Raw genomic sequence first — 14383 nt, 5'->3', positions numbered from 1 at the left:
TTAACTGTTGAACTGTCAGATCTGTCCCAAGTTTCAGTAGAGCATCATTCTGGGAATGTTTTGGGGGCAATGTCATTCACTTGGAACACGTTGGCACTTAGTTCATTCTTACACCTGTGTGGAATGCCATCCAAACGGTCCCACATTGGTCCAATTGTTGCTAAATTTCACAGATCACACAGACTGGGACGGAGGACAGAGTAGTAACCAGTAGATTGATGTGCTGTGTTTTGAAAAGTGCAGTGTTCCCACTGGCCAGTAAATGCATACATTACCACAGTATAATGTTTTTGGTGGAAAAATTCGATAAGGCCCGATATTGGGCATAAGGATTACTTTGCACCCAGTGCCGTTGAGACAGGCAGCACGCAAACTTCATGCTACCTGCTCAATAACATGATTGTAGCATGCAACCCAGGATGAAACATACTGCTGTTTGGCTGTACGCTCAGCTCGGGGGGCGGGGTCCCGAGGTGCATGTGTGGCTAGCACAATGCACAGCTAGCTTGCACTTATTAAAGGGAGACTGCCCATCTTAAAGGGGAGCTATAACAGGCCACAAGAGCTGGTGGAACAGTCTCAGGAAGGTTTGGTGTAAGGTGCAGGACTGCAAATGTAGCAACAGGCCAGAGAGAGCTTCTAGGTTTTTGGATATGGCACTGGAGGCCTTAATGATGTAGGCCAAAAAAAGAAAGAGGTGATGTTTCCACAGGACCCAGAATGCCTTCCAGGCATACCCTACAAAGGGAATTGGAGTAGGTGGCCAGGGAGATCAATTCCCAGAGTTTGGGCCTGAGGACCTGGCTGCAGTGCCGGAAAAATCTCAATGACCATACACAGGTGGTCAACGCCAGTGACTGCACCTTCAAAGACATCTGCTACCCACTGCACCACAACCTTTCACTTTGCTCAATGCACCACAGCCCCATCACTCACCAAGAAGCAATCAGGACTCACACCTAACATTCAGAAGCTCCACCTCAACCTCACATACTTGCCAGCCTCATACCTACCTTTTGCAGCTTTCACATACATCCAGCTATTCAGCTATGCAGACACATCACCCCAACACATTGCAACACAATCTATTACAACTAGGTGAGAAAGGTGTATAGAGGTCCCTCTCAGCCTTCACCTGGTCTTACCGTAACAGGGTTTAATTTTTAACACACTGTGTTTTTAGTTCCTCCTTGGTGAATCCTTGTTCACTGCTTTCCAATTATAAGGCAAAGAAACCAGCACAAACAGGTTTTTTTATGTTTAAAGGAGAAAGGTTGAAATTTATTGAACTTAAACTTTTATTCGGTTAACGCCTACGGATACACAACACACCCACGCTCGCGTGCATACACGATACACACATGCAGATAGAGACAGAACAGAGCAGAAGAAATGGTTCTTCAAGTTCACTGTAGAGTCCTTGATTGTAGGTAGATCTTGCTTTTTGTTGGGGCCCAGTATTCTTTTTAAACTTTATTCGCTGTAGGAGACTTTTCTTTCTTGGGCTTCATGTGTCTCCAGTGAATTTGGAGTTCCGTGAGAAAAAGATGTGAGTAGACAGGAGAGGCTGTGACGAGCCAGCCAGGAGAGGTTGTTTCAGTTCAGGAGCAAACAGACTCTCTCAGTTCAAACTGTTTGTACAATTCAGAAAAACTCGGTTGCCAAGCAGGTTTGTCACGTGACCAGCTTGTCTGACTACGTCTGTTTGTGGATTTGGCTATCCCAGCAGTCATCCTGAAATTTGAGCTCCCTCACCTTCAATGTCTGGTGCTCAAAGTCCATTGTGGGTTAAATTGGATAAGGGAAGTAACCTCACATCACTTTTAGTATGTAAATGTCTTCCAGCCAAGTGTCTGGCAGCCCCTGTAACAGGCCTTCTCTTCTTCCTAGCAACAATGTGAAATTTACTGTCCATATGACAAAATTAATCTGCCTCATTCTTTCCAAGTGGAGGTCTAGCATGACACTGACATTCTTCCATCTCGCTTGCAGGACAGGGTGGTACATTATCACAGACAGCAGCAGAGGACAGGCATGCCTGCATCAGCTGAACCATCTGGTGGCGACAGTGATCTGCCTCATGGGGCTGATTGTGACTGAGGCTGCTGCATAAGGCATTACCAAGAGCATTCAAGATGATGGTATGTTCCTGCCTTCTGGTCCTTCTCAAATCCCATCTCACCCAAGTGAGGTGAGAGTGACTGCCCTTGACATCAAGGCAGCATTTGACCGAGTGTGGCATCAAGGAGCCCGAGGAAAACTGGAGTTAATGGGAATCAGGGAAATCTGTCCAGTGGTTGGAGTCATACCTAGCGCAAAAGAAGATGGTTGTGGTTGTTGGAGGTCAATCATCTCAAGCCTAGGACATCACTGCAGAAGTTCCTCAGGGTAGTGTCGTAGGCCCAACCATCTTCAGCTGCTTCATCAATGACCTTCCCTCCAGCATAAGGTCAGAAGTGGGGATGTTCACTGATAATTACACAATGTTCAGCACCATTCACAACTCCTCACATACTGAAACTGTGTGCATATGCAGCAAGACCTGGATAGCATTCAGGCTTGGGCTGATAAGTGGCAAGTAACATTTGCGCCACACAAGTGCCAGGCAATGACCATCTCCAACAAAAGGGAATCTAACCATCTCCCCTTGACATACAATGGCATTACAATCGCTGAATCCCCACTATCAACATCCTGGGGGTTACCATTTAGCAGAAATTGAATTGCAGCAGCCATATAAATACTGTGGCTACAAGAGCAGGTCAGATGATGGGAATTCTATAATGAGTAATTCACTACCTGACTCCCCAAAGCCTATCCACCATCTATAAGGTACAAGTCAGGAGTGTGATGGAATATTCTCCACTTGACTGGATGAGTGCAGCTCCAACAACACTCAAGAAGCTCAACACCATCCAGGACAAAGCATCCCACTTGATTGGCACCCCATCCACCACCTTCAACATTCACTCTTTCCACCACCGACACACAATGGCAGCAGTGAGTACCATCTACAAGATGCATTGCAGCAACTCAACAAGGCTCCTTTGACAGCACCTTCCAAACTCGTGACCTCTTCCACCTAGAAGGACAAGGAACAGCAGATGCATGGGAATACTAAAACCTGCAAGTTCCCTTCCAAGCCACACACCATCCTGACTTGGGACTATATCGCAATTCCTTCACTGTCGCTGGGTCAAAATCCTGGAAGTCCCTTCCTAACAGCACTGTGGGTGTACCTGCACTAGATGGACTGCAGCGGTTCAAGAAGGCAGCTCAACACCACCTTCTCAAAGGCAATTAGAGATCAGCAATAAATGCTGGCCTTGCCAGCAACACCCACATCCCATGAAAGGATTAAAAAAACCCTCATCCTGCTATCTGACGTGAAGTGCAAGCTGCAGATGGTATGACCATGGACTTTTTGATTTCCACTCCACCCCACTTCTCTCACAACAACCCTCCCTTTCTGCATTTTTGCTTTCAGATACCCATGATTTGCCACCTGGCCAACCTGTGCAGCCTCACCATGAAGGGCAAGAGCAACACCAGATCTCTGATGAAGATGCACCGTCTGATGCTTACAGCCACCAGCTCAGATACTGGCCCTGCACGTACTTTAGAGTCATGGTCAGCACATTGTGAGTCACTAAAAAGGACAGCTCATGTGCCTGCTCCCCAGAAGGCAAGGTCAAAGACAAGTTCAGTTACATGAGACTTTGATGGGATGCCATTCAGGAGAATGCTGACAGGCATATACACCAAGATGCTTGATGAACTGGCAGGCCTGTTCCCACTGTCAAGGAATATGGAGGAGTCTGGCTCCAATTTGATACAGGGCTTTGTGCAAAGCTTGAAACCCATCCTTACCAGCGTGGAATTGGTGACCAACTCCATGAGCACTTGAGGACCCAGCCATGATGCAGAATCTGAGGGCCGATATCTCAGCTTCCAGTGCAGCACAGGCAGGATCTACCTAACATCTCAGTGCTGCAGTGGAGGCTCAGATGGACATCATGAGATCCATGCTTGCTGCCATGCAAACGTAATTTGCTGCCATGCAGGCTCAGACTGCTGCCATCTTGACTCCAGATACTAGTACTCAAAAGGGGCATGCAGCTCTCATAGCAGTCCAGCAATCTGTGGCAGTGGCTCCGTGATGCACAAAGTTGCTGTTCTCTCTCAGGATGACTGCATTTGTGCTCCCATCACTGCCACTGCACCAGTGCCCTTGCTGTTGCCTTTCAGCCAGCCAGCCCAGACTGTTAAGGCCCATGCAGAGGTGGTTCAGTCCAAAGCTAGACCCTCAATGCCCAGAGCTGCTCATGGTCATCCTCCAAGGTCATCTGCAGTCTTCCCCAGTGAAAGTCAGCAATCTTTCACCAGCCATGCTGCAGCCACTGGGATAGCATTGCATAGACACACTAAGACAAGCAAAGACACACGCAAGACAGGCACTAAGCGAATGTACAAGGGTGAATAGTTCAGTTTTTTATGTATTATAGGATGTGTTATTGGATAAAGTTGTTATGGAAATGTTTTTTGTTGGCGGCTTTTATTTCAGAATTTTGGCTGAAAGGATGCTGTGATGGTCTGCAGCAGATGGATTGAAAGGTGAGAATTTGTGGATCAATGGTGATGTGGGGGATGAGATCCCAGGGGATCTAGAGTTGGCTCACGGACAGCTGATCTGGATTGAAGGTGTCCTGATGCCTTCTCCTGTGCCTCCTCCTCCTGAGTTGCTTTCCGAAGGCCCACTGGCCTTCATGAGAACAATGTTGTGGAGGATGCAGCGGACCACCAAGAACTTGAGACAGGCTCTGGTGAGTACTGGGGGGCTCACCCCAAGCAGTCCAGGCAACAGAATCATTGTTTAAGGATGTTGATGGTTTGCTCCATGACGTTCCTGGTTGTTGCATGACCCTCATTATAGGTGCGCTATCCATGTGTGGTTGGGTGGCAGAGGGGAGTCATGAGCCAGGTGTAGATTGGGTATCCCTTGTTACCCAGCAGCCAGCCTATGGTTCTTCATGGTGGCCCAAAGATGGTGGGCATGGCTGATTGGCACAGGATCCATGCATCATGGCTGCTACCAGGATAGTGAGCGTTCACTGAGAGGATCTTCTAGCCATGGTCACACTTCAACTTCTCGTTCATGGATTCGTAGCCCTTGCGCTAATATATGGGACCCATGTGTGTGCAATCAATAGTGCTCTGCATCATTGGGAATCCCATTACCCTGGCAAAGCCTTGTGCTCACTCCTTCTGCGTCTCTCCGGCAAGAGAAGATGGTGAAATCCCCTCACCTTTTCAGGGCCCCTGTCACCTCCCTGAGGCAGTAATGCAATGGGAATTATGAAATGTTATCGATGTCACTGTTGCCATCTGGAAGGATCCACTGGAGTAGAAATTTACTGTGATGGTGATCTTCATGGCCACTGGCAGGCTGTCCTCGCCCTGCTGTATGACTGCAGGTTGGGTTGTAGGAGGTGGCACAGTTCTGTCACCATCTCCTTCGTGAAATGTAGGTGCCTTGGACACTGCTCCTGGCTGAGGTAGAGGTAGGAGAAGGGCTCCCTAAAGAGCCTTGGTGAGTAAGGCCTTATATTGATTGCCCTCCTCCTCCTTCCCCTGCACACAGCTTTCCCTCTCTATTACCTGTACTCCATTTCCAAGTCATGCTGCAGTCCAAGAGGAACTGGAACTATAGTCCCCATTACTTAAGCAGGCTTTCTCCTGACAGACCTTCCAATTCCTCTGATCTCCTTCTCAAAATCCATCACCACTTCCTTGTAAATACAAAAGGTTTTCCAAACTCCTCCAATAACACTTCCACAAATTCTGCACCAGCAAAAGAAAGTCCAAAGTATCTCACCTAGAAGTCCCAGAATGATTCATTTAAAAAGCACGAGTGGGGAGATTCCGCATGGAGCTGAACATATGTCCAGCTTGGAGTGATTAAGATAGAGCATCAGCAGGACCTGTAAGGTCCAATATGGCAGATCATGCACCAGATCAGCATTAGAGGCTGTATGATCTCATGATCCACCCACTCTGCATGCTTCTGGCACACACATGGCACGCCCTTGCTCGCACCCTTTCAGTTAGGGCGCATCGCGCTGGCTGCATGGAAGTGACCAGAAGTATTTCAGCCAAAAGTTTGAATTTCATGCTTCCACAGCGCCAGCACCAGTGGTGCTATGGAGCTGAATTTCATGGCCTAGATGTCTTAATACAAACAGTCTGAAAGCAGCCCCAGTGCAAAGCATATGCTAATAATAGTGATGCAATAATATTGTGCATATTTTATCAAAGTATCAAGCTGTGTTTGGACTCATGGGCCAGATTTTCAAACCTCACTGAGAGCAGTAATGGCTGCATATCATGTTCTCGGAGATCAGCGCTGGGCCCTGCCAGCTCTGGAACTTGATGCTATTTTCAAAGTGCCGCCGGCAGGGAGGGAATGGGTCGGGCGCTCTCCTCCAATTAAGTGCCTGTTGAGATCATTGAAGAGCTCATTAACAGGCTTGTCAGTATCAGTGAACAATTTTTATAGGCTGGGAATGGGGAAGACGCCATGAGGGGAACACAACACAGTTGTGAAGACGTGAGCAGTGTGGAGGGCCATGAGGGCTATGGGAAGGCCTGATTAAATTAATTCAGAGGCAGCAAATAAAGTTCAGCTGCTTCAGATGTGTCTCAGTGTGGATATTGCTGCAGCTGGAAGAGTTTAATGTCCACAGTGGAGAGTGGCAGGAAACCGGATAGGGAAGTGTGCCTGCTGGCATCACTGTGGCAGCTGGGGTTGGCATAGGAAGGCCTGGTGAATGTTCAAAGCTCAGCCGCAGGAGTTGAGATGTGAACAGGCTATTCTGACATTGGACAGCGCAGCCAGGATGAGCCGCAGCAGAGGCAATCTCCTGGACAGCAGAAGGCCAGAGGAGCACAGTGTGTGGTTGCAACGGGATGTGTTCCCATATCCACACAGGCCCTCCGAGATCCCTGGTGACTCATTTGGATAGGCAACTGCAAGCCCACTGATGGTTGCCACTTGTCTTTAAAGATCACATTCAGTTTCCCCTTCCCACCTCCATAACACTTCCAGCACCTCTAATTGAGCGCTGGGCTCGCCCCGAGGAAATGCGTTGGTCGTTGGGGTCGCAACTCAAAAACAAAAATCCGACCTGTGATTTTTATTCATAAAGGCTTGGTTTGGCTTGACTGCACTGAATCTGAATTTAGCCACAAAATAACTATGTGGACCCTTTCTTTTCTGGGTATTACTGCAAGGATGGTAAAAGCCCATGCCTGATTGAATCTACCTTCACAGAAATAAATTAGGCTACTAATCATATTTAAGTGAGTAACGGAATTGGCACACTTTGAAGTCAACTACTCATGGCCCAAGAAGAAGTTTTTGGTGAGAAATAACTATTCTTGTTTTCTTCATTTTCACAAAATATTTAAAGCATCTTGACAATGTAAATCTATCTGTTCCCTAATTTCTATCCCCAGTTGTGTGTGTAAGGTGAGACTGGCTTTGGCTGCAAGTCAATTTGTTTCTGAAATTGCAGACAAGAAGCTATTGACTCATGCCATTTTGCACCCATAATTCCCTACAACATGGGTTCCTGATCTTATACATGCTGAGCAGTAGTTCACCATCTCCCGATAAGAATGAAGATCAAATTGAAGAGCAAGTTACTTATCACGCCTTCTAGTCACCTCTGGGCTGTCTTGAACTCTGCTTCCGCCCCCAACCCAGAAGTATAATTGAAAGATACTTTGGAACAACAAAAAAAAGATGGATTTCTAGTGGATGGGACAATATCAACGGCAGGATTCAGAAATGTCAGACTTCCACCTTTCTATGATGCCTAGTAAAGTTTGGCAGAAGTAACGAATTAATATAAATAACAGGCGAATGATGAACAGTAATGAGGGGAGACGGTGGCGTAGTGGTATTGTCACTGGACTAGTAACCCAGAGACCCAGGGTATTGCTCTGGGGACATGGGTTCAAATCCCACCACAGCAGAAGGTGGAATTTGAATTCAATTAATAAATCTGGAATTAAAAAGCTAGTCTAATGATGGCCATGAAACCATTGTCGATTGTTGTAAAACCCATCTGGTTCACTAATGTCCTTTAGGGAAGGAAATCTGCTGTCCTTACCTGGACTGGCCTACATGTGACTCCAGACCCACAGCAATGTGGTGGACTCTTACATGCCCTCTGAAATGGCCTAGCAAGCCACTCAGTTGTACCTAACCGCTACAAAGTCAAAAAAAAGGAATGAAACCGGACGGACCACCTGGCATCGACCGAGGCACCGGAAACGACAATGGTAAACCCAGCCCTGTCAACCCTGCAAAGTCCTCCTTATTAACATCTGGGGGCTTGTGCCAAAGTTGGGAGAGCAGTCCCACAGACTAGTCAAGCAACAGCCTGACTCATGGAATCATACCTTACAGACAATGTCCCAGACTCTGCGATCATCACCAGGACAGACCCAACAGAGGTGGTGGCACAGTGGTATACAGTAGGGAGGGAGTTTCCCTGGGAGTCCTCAACATCGACTCTGGACCCCATGAAGTATCATGGCATCAGGTCAAACATGGACAAGGAAACCTCCTGCTGATTACCACCTACCGCCCTCCCTCAGCTGATGAGTCAGTACTCCATCATGTTGAACAGCACTTGGAGCAAGCACTGAAGATGGCAAGGGCACAGAATGTACTCTGGTGGGGGACTTCAATGTCCATCACCAAGAGTGGCTTGGTAGCACCACTACTGACCGAGCTGGCCGAGTCCGACAGGACACATCTGCTAGACTGGGTATGCGGCAGGTGGTGAGGGAACCAACAAGAGGAGAATACATACTTGACCTCGTCCTCACCAATCTGCCTGCCACAGATGCATCTGTCCATGACAGTATTGGTAGGAGTGACCACTGCACAGTCCTTGTGGAGACGAATTCCTGCCTTCACATTGAGGATACCCTCCTTCGTGTTGTGTGGCACTACCACCGTGCTAAATGGGATAGATTTCAAACAGATCTAGCAATGCAAAACTGGGCATCCATGAGGCGCTGTGGGCCATCAGCAGCAGCAGAATTGTACTCAACCACAATCTGTAACCTCATGGCCCGGCATATCCCCCACTCTACCATTACCATCAAGTCAGGAGACCAACCCTGATTCAATGAAGAGTGCAGGAGGGCATGCCAGGAGCAGCACCAGGCATACCTCAAAATGAGGTGTCAACCTGCTGAAGTTACAACACAGGACTATCTGCGTGCCAAACTGCGTAAGCAGCATGCGATAGACAGAGCTAAGCGATCCCAAAACCAACGGATCAGATCTAAGCTCTGCAGTCCTGCCACATCCAGCCGTGAATGGTGGTGGACAATTGAACAACTAACTGGAGGAGGTGGCTCCACAAATATCCCCATCCTCAATGATGGGGGAACCCAGCACATCAGTGCAAAAGATAAGGCTGAAGCATTTGCAACAATCTTCAGCCAGAAGTGCCGAGTTGATGATCCATCTTGGCCTCCTCCTGAAGTCCCCAGCATCACAGATGCCAGACTTCAGCCAATTCGATTCACTCCGTGTGATATCAAGAAACGACTGAAGGCACTGGATACTGCAAAAGCTATGGGCCCTGACAATATTCCGGCAATAGTACTGAAGACCTGTGCTCCAGAACTTGCCGCGCCCCTAGCCAAGCTGTTCCAGTACAGCTACAACACTGGCATCTACCCTGCAATGTGGAAAATTGCCCAGCTATGTCCTGTACACAAAAAGCAGGACAAGTCCAACCCGGCCAATTACCACCCCATCAGCCTACTCTCAATCATCAGTAAAGTGATGGAAAGTGTCATCAACAGTGCCATCAAGCGGCAGTTGCTTAGCAATAACCTGCTCAGTGACGCTCAGTTTGGGTTCCAACAGGGCCACTCACCTCCTGACCTCATTACAGCCTTGGTTCAAACATGGACAAAAGAGCTGAACTCAAGAGGTGAGGTGAGAGTGACTGACCTTGACATCAAGGCAGCATTTGACCGAATATGGCATCAAGGAGCCCTAGCAAAACTGAGGTCAATGGGAATCAGGGGAAAAACCCTTCACTGGCTGGAGTCATACCTAGCGCAAAGGAAGATGGTTGTGGTTGTTGGAGGTCAATCATCTGAGCTCCAGGACATCACTGCAGGAGTTCCTCAGGGTAGTATCCGAGGCCGAAACATCTTCAGCTGCTTCATCAATGACCTTCCTTCTATCATAAGGTCAGAAGTGGGGATGTTCGCTGATGATTGCACAATGTTCAGCAGCATTCGTGACTCCTCAGATACTGAACCAGTCCGCGTAGAAATGCAGCAAGACTTGGACAATATCCAGGCTTGGGCTGATAAGCGGTAAGTAACATCCGCGCCACACAAGTGCCAGGCAATGACCATCTCCAACAAGAGAGAATCAAACCATCTTCCCTTGACATTCAATGGCATTACCATCGCTGAATCCCCCACTATCAACATCCTAGGGGCTACCATTGACCAGAAACTGAACTGAAGTAGCTATATAAATACCGTGGCTACAAGAGCAGGTCAGAGGCTAGGAATCCTGCGGCGAGTAACTCACTTCCTGACTCCCCAAAGTCTGTCCACCATTTACAAGGCACAAGTCAGGAGTGTGATGAAATACTCTCCACTTGCCTGGAAGGGTGCAGCTCCAACAACACTGAAGAAGCTCAACACCATCCAGGACAAAACAGCCTGCTTGATTGGCACCCCATCTACAAACATTCACTCCCTCCATCACCGACCACAGTGGCAGCAGTGTGTACCATCTACAAAATGCACTGCAGTAACGCACCAAGGCTCTTTCGACAGCACCTTCCAAACCCACGACCTCTACCAACTAGAAGGACAAGGGCAGCAAAGGCATGGGAACACCACCACCTGCAAGTTCCCCTCCAAATTTTGCCCTGCTTCACTTCCTGCAGAGGAAAACCACCTCGGGAATTTACCAGCTGGTACATCCAAAGGCTTAGACAGTAAATGGCACAATATTGCAACTGGGCCCAATAGTCCCAACACATCTACTCTTAGCATTCTTGATAGTGCCAAGTGCAGCACCTGGGAAAATACGATTTGTGTACTTGTCAAAAAGGAATCAAGGGCTAATGCACGCTCGTGATTATTTATTTTGAAAACTATTATGTATATATTTGAATTAAAATCTTTCAACCCTGTGACACAGCATGACACCTCTTGATACCCTTAAAGGTTCGCTGTCACCTTCCTGAATGCTCCCATTATGCTTCAGTCAATGAAAGGAAACTAATATGAATCTGACAAAGCCAAAGGGTTAAAGCTACTGCACCAGTTTATGAATTAGAACTGCTCAAACAAAGCCCCACTTCTATCAGGAGCTGCAGCTGCTCCATGTCTGATTGGTCTAGGTTGTAGCTGGACTATCTTAGGCCATTGCCACTGACCCTGCAAACAGCACTGGGAGTGGGGGTTGGTGGGCACCAAGAGCTGCTGAAATAAACCCAATCAGGATATGCTTGGCTTAGCACTGCCATTAAGTTCTCAACTGTAACAGTAATGACCTTTAAAACCAGCCTTCTGAAATTCTGGTTATTCAATTTAAAAAAACATCATTTTGCTGCACTTTTTTCAAAGAGTGCTCCAAGTTATGTTCAAGAATGGAACTTCTTCCTGTAGTTCCTTTAAATTGCAGCTGCAACTTTTTAAAACTGCAGCCACGTGTTATTTCCTGCCTCTGCTCACAGCAAGCTTCCACAGGCAGGCCCTATCTATGCCAGGAGCTCACTGCAAAAATGTAATAAGATCAATCTTGGGAGATCCTGCTGCATCAGCTCCGCGCAATTTCAGCAAGCAATATGCTCGGCACTATTTAGTCCCAAGACTAGAAGTTACCCTAATACATTGCTCATTAATAAAACTCAAGACATAATGGAGCTATCAGAGTCTTACTAAACTTGGGTGTAAAGGATTTCCTGGGAGTAGATTATCGAGGAAGAGGGGCCAGGGTGGATCGCACATGAGGCAAACCCTGGTCAATTTTCCATCGATTTAGATTAATGGGCAGAAAATTGGAAGGATTTCAATACAGATGTACAATCCTTCCAAATTGATTTTGCTGCACCTAGACAATCCTTTACATCCAAGCCCAATAAGGAATTTCTGTTTATGTCCTCATAATTTTGTTTGTTGCCCTGCCTTTTCCAAAATCTACAGTGAATTAGCATGAGCTTTATTATATAGGCTTTATTTTATCACTGATGGGGATACCAGGATTATGACGAAAGATCATTAAGGGAATTCCATGCTGCCAAACAATGTCTAACTTAGAAATTGTGTTGTGTTTATATTGAAGGAACAGTGGTGCAATGAGTTTTAAGGCCTGTAGATGGAGAGCTTGAGCTCTATCTAATCTAAAAAAAATAAAATTTGAAACATGGCTGCCTTCCATTGTGCTAGTATTTTTGTATAAGGAATTTTTTAAAGAGGTTTGGGGATCCAAGTAATTCCCATTGTAGAATATCCATACCATATACTTTAATATTATGAAAATGGATTCAAAGTTTTTAAAAAAGAAATTAACTGATTAGTGACCGCACTCACTCTGGTTTTGATGTTGTAACCAATCCTGACACGTCACTATTTTTCCAGTTTTCTCCCCTGATCCTATTCTGAAAATATTGATTTATTGTTGAGTAAGGTTCTACAGAACACCTGACATTTTTGAGTATCTCACCAATTAGTCTCCTGTGAGTTAGCAGCAAGTATTGGCAGGTTAGATAGACATGGGGGGGGGGGGGGGGGGGAGGGGGAATCATAGCCAAATCCTAATCTATCTTCACCCAATTTCCACATAATCGCATTTGTAGCAGGCGTTGGTGAATAGTCATCAAACTTTTGGATCTGGGCCAATTGCTTAGATCAATTATATTACTCCTACTAATGCAAACTAGGCACAGTCCAGCTATCAAAATTGTGGCTTTCTTAATCTGTGTAAATAAACAAATTACACAATAAATTGATCAAGTTATTGTGATGGAATGAAAAGTAAGGTCTTTTGAAATGGGAGAAGAGCCAAAAAGCCTTGTAATTTACAATATTATGACCACACAAGTGCCAGGTAATCACCATTTCCAACAAGAGAGAGGTTAACCACCACCCTTTGAGTTCAGTGTCATTAACATTGCTGAATCCCCACCATCAATAGCCTGGGGGTCGCCATTGACCAGAAACATGACTGGAATAGCCACAGAAATACTGTGGCTGCAAGAACAGGTCAGACACTAAGTATTATGCAGCGGGCAACTCAAGTCCTGACTCCCCAGTGCCTGTCCACCATATATAAGGCACAAGTCAGGAGTGTGATACAATACTCTCCACTTGTCTGGATGAATGCTGCTCTAACAACACTCAAGAAGCTTGACACCATCCGGGACAAAGCAGCCCACTTGATTGGCACCCCATCCACCACTTTATATATTCATTCCCTCCACAACTGGTGCACTGTGGCTGCAGTGTTTACCAACTATAGGATGCATTGCAGAAACTTGGCAAGGGTCCTTCAACAGCAGCTCCCAAACCTGCAGCTTCTATCACCTAGAAGAACAAGGGCAGCAGACGCATGGGAACACTGCTACCTGCAAGTTCTCCTCCAAACCACATACCATCCTGATGTGGAGCTATATCGCTGCCATTCCTTCACTGTTGCTAGTTCAAAATCCTGAAACTCCTTCCCTAACAGCACTGTGTGTATATTCACACCACATGGACTGCAGCGGTTCAAGCAAACAGCTCACCACTACCTTCTTAAGGGCAGTTAGGGTGGGCAATAATTGCTGGCCTTGCCAATGACGCCCACATCCCATGCACAAATTTTTTTTTTTTAAATCCTGAGGTTATGATCCCAACAATTACACTGAGATTATGCCTAACTTTGCCCTTCAGCACTGGCTCTGTCAGAGTTATCAGGGTCAATGGAAGAGTCCCATATATAGGTAGGACAGCACAACTTTTTGCACATCTTCAGTGCCTACCTTCCCATGACTGCTGGAAACTCTTGTATCTGCCCACCATCCACACCCTCTTGACTCAGCCACAATCCCTCTCAAACCCCTGACAACAATTCTGTACAAGACAAAGTTCTATTCTTGTGGTGGGTTTGGGGGTGGGTGGGATTGGGGGTGAGGGGTATCCAGACTTTTCTCCAGGGGTTCTGCTAGAGATACGGTGGGAGACCAATGGAAGTCCCAAGGAATGTTGAGGTTTTTTGGGGTCATTTTATTAATTTGCAAATTTATGAAATTATTGGAAGGAAAAATGCTGCTTGAGCCAC

The 14383-nt window shown here is 46.7% G+C and overlaps 1 protein-coding gene across 16 annotated transcripts in view; it reads left to right on the top strand.

The window, feature by feature from the left end:
- LOC137345926 (histone deacetylase 9-like) overlaps positions 1-14383 on the top strand; it is a 1063883-nt gene that overhangs the window by 929147 nt on the left and 120353 nt on the right. The window contains exon 25 of one of the 16 annotated variants that reach the window (XR_010968626.1): positions 1993-2066. The exons of the other annotated variants lie outside the window; for them this stretch is intronic. The gene's annotated coding sequence lies outside the window, so the exon portion shown is untranslated. Of the gene's footprint in view, positions 1-1992; positions 2067-14383 lie in introns of those variants that run through there. 16 annotated transcript variants of the gene reach the window in all.

The sequence above is a fragment of the Heterodontus francisci genome, chromosome 2, assembly GCF_036365525.1.
Source record: "Heterodontus francisci isolate sHetFra1 chromosome 2, sHetFra1.hap1, whole genome shotgun sequence".
Classification (NCBI taxonomy): Eukaryota; Metazoa; Chordata; class Chondrichthyes; order Heterodontiformes; family Heterodontidae; genus Heterodontus; species Heterodontus francisci.
The sequence above is the reverse complement of the archived record's forward strand: the minus strand, read 5'-3'. Positions and strand labels throughout refer to the sequence as shown.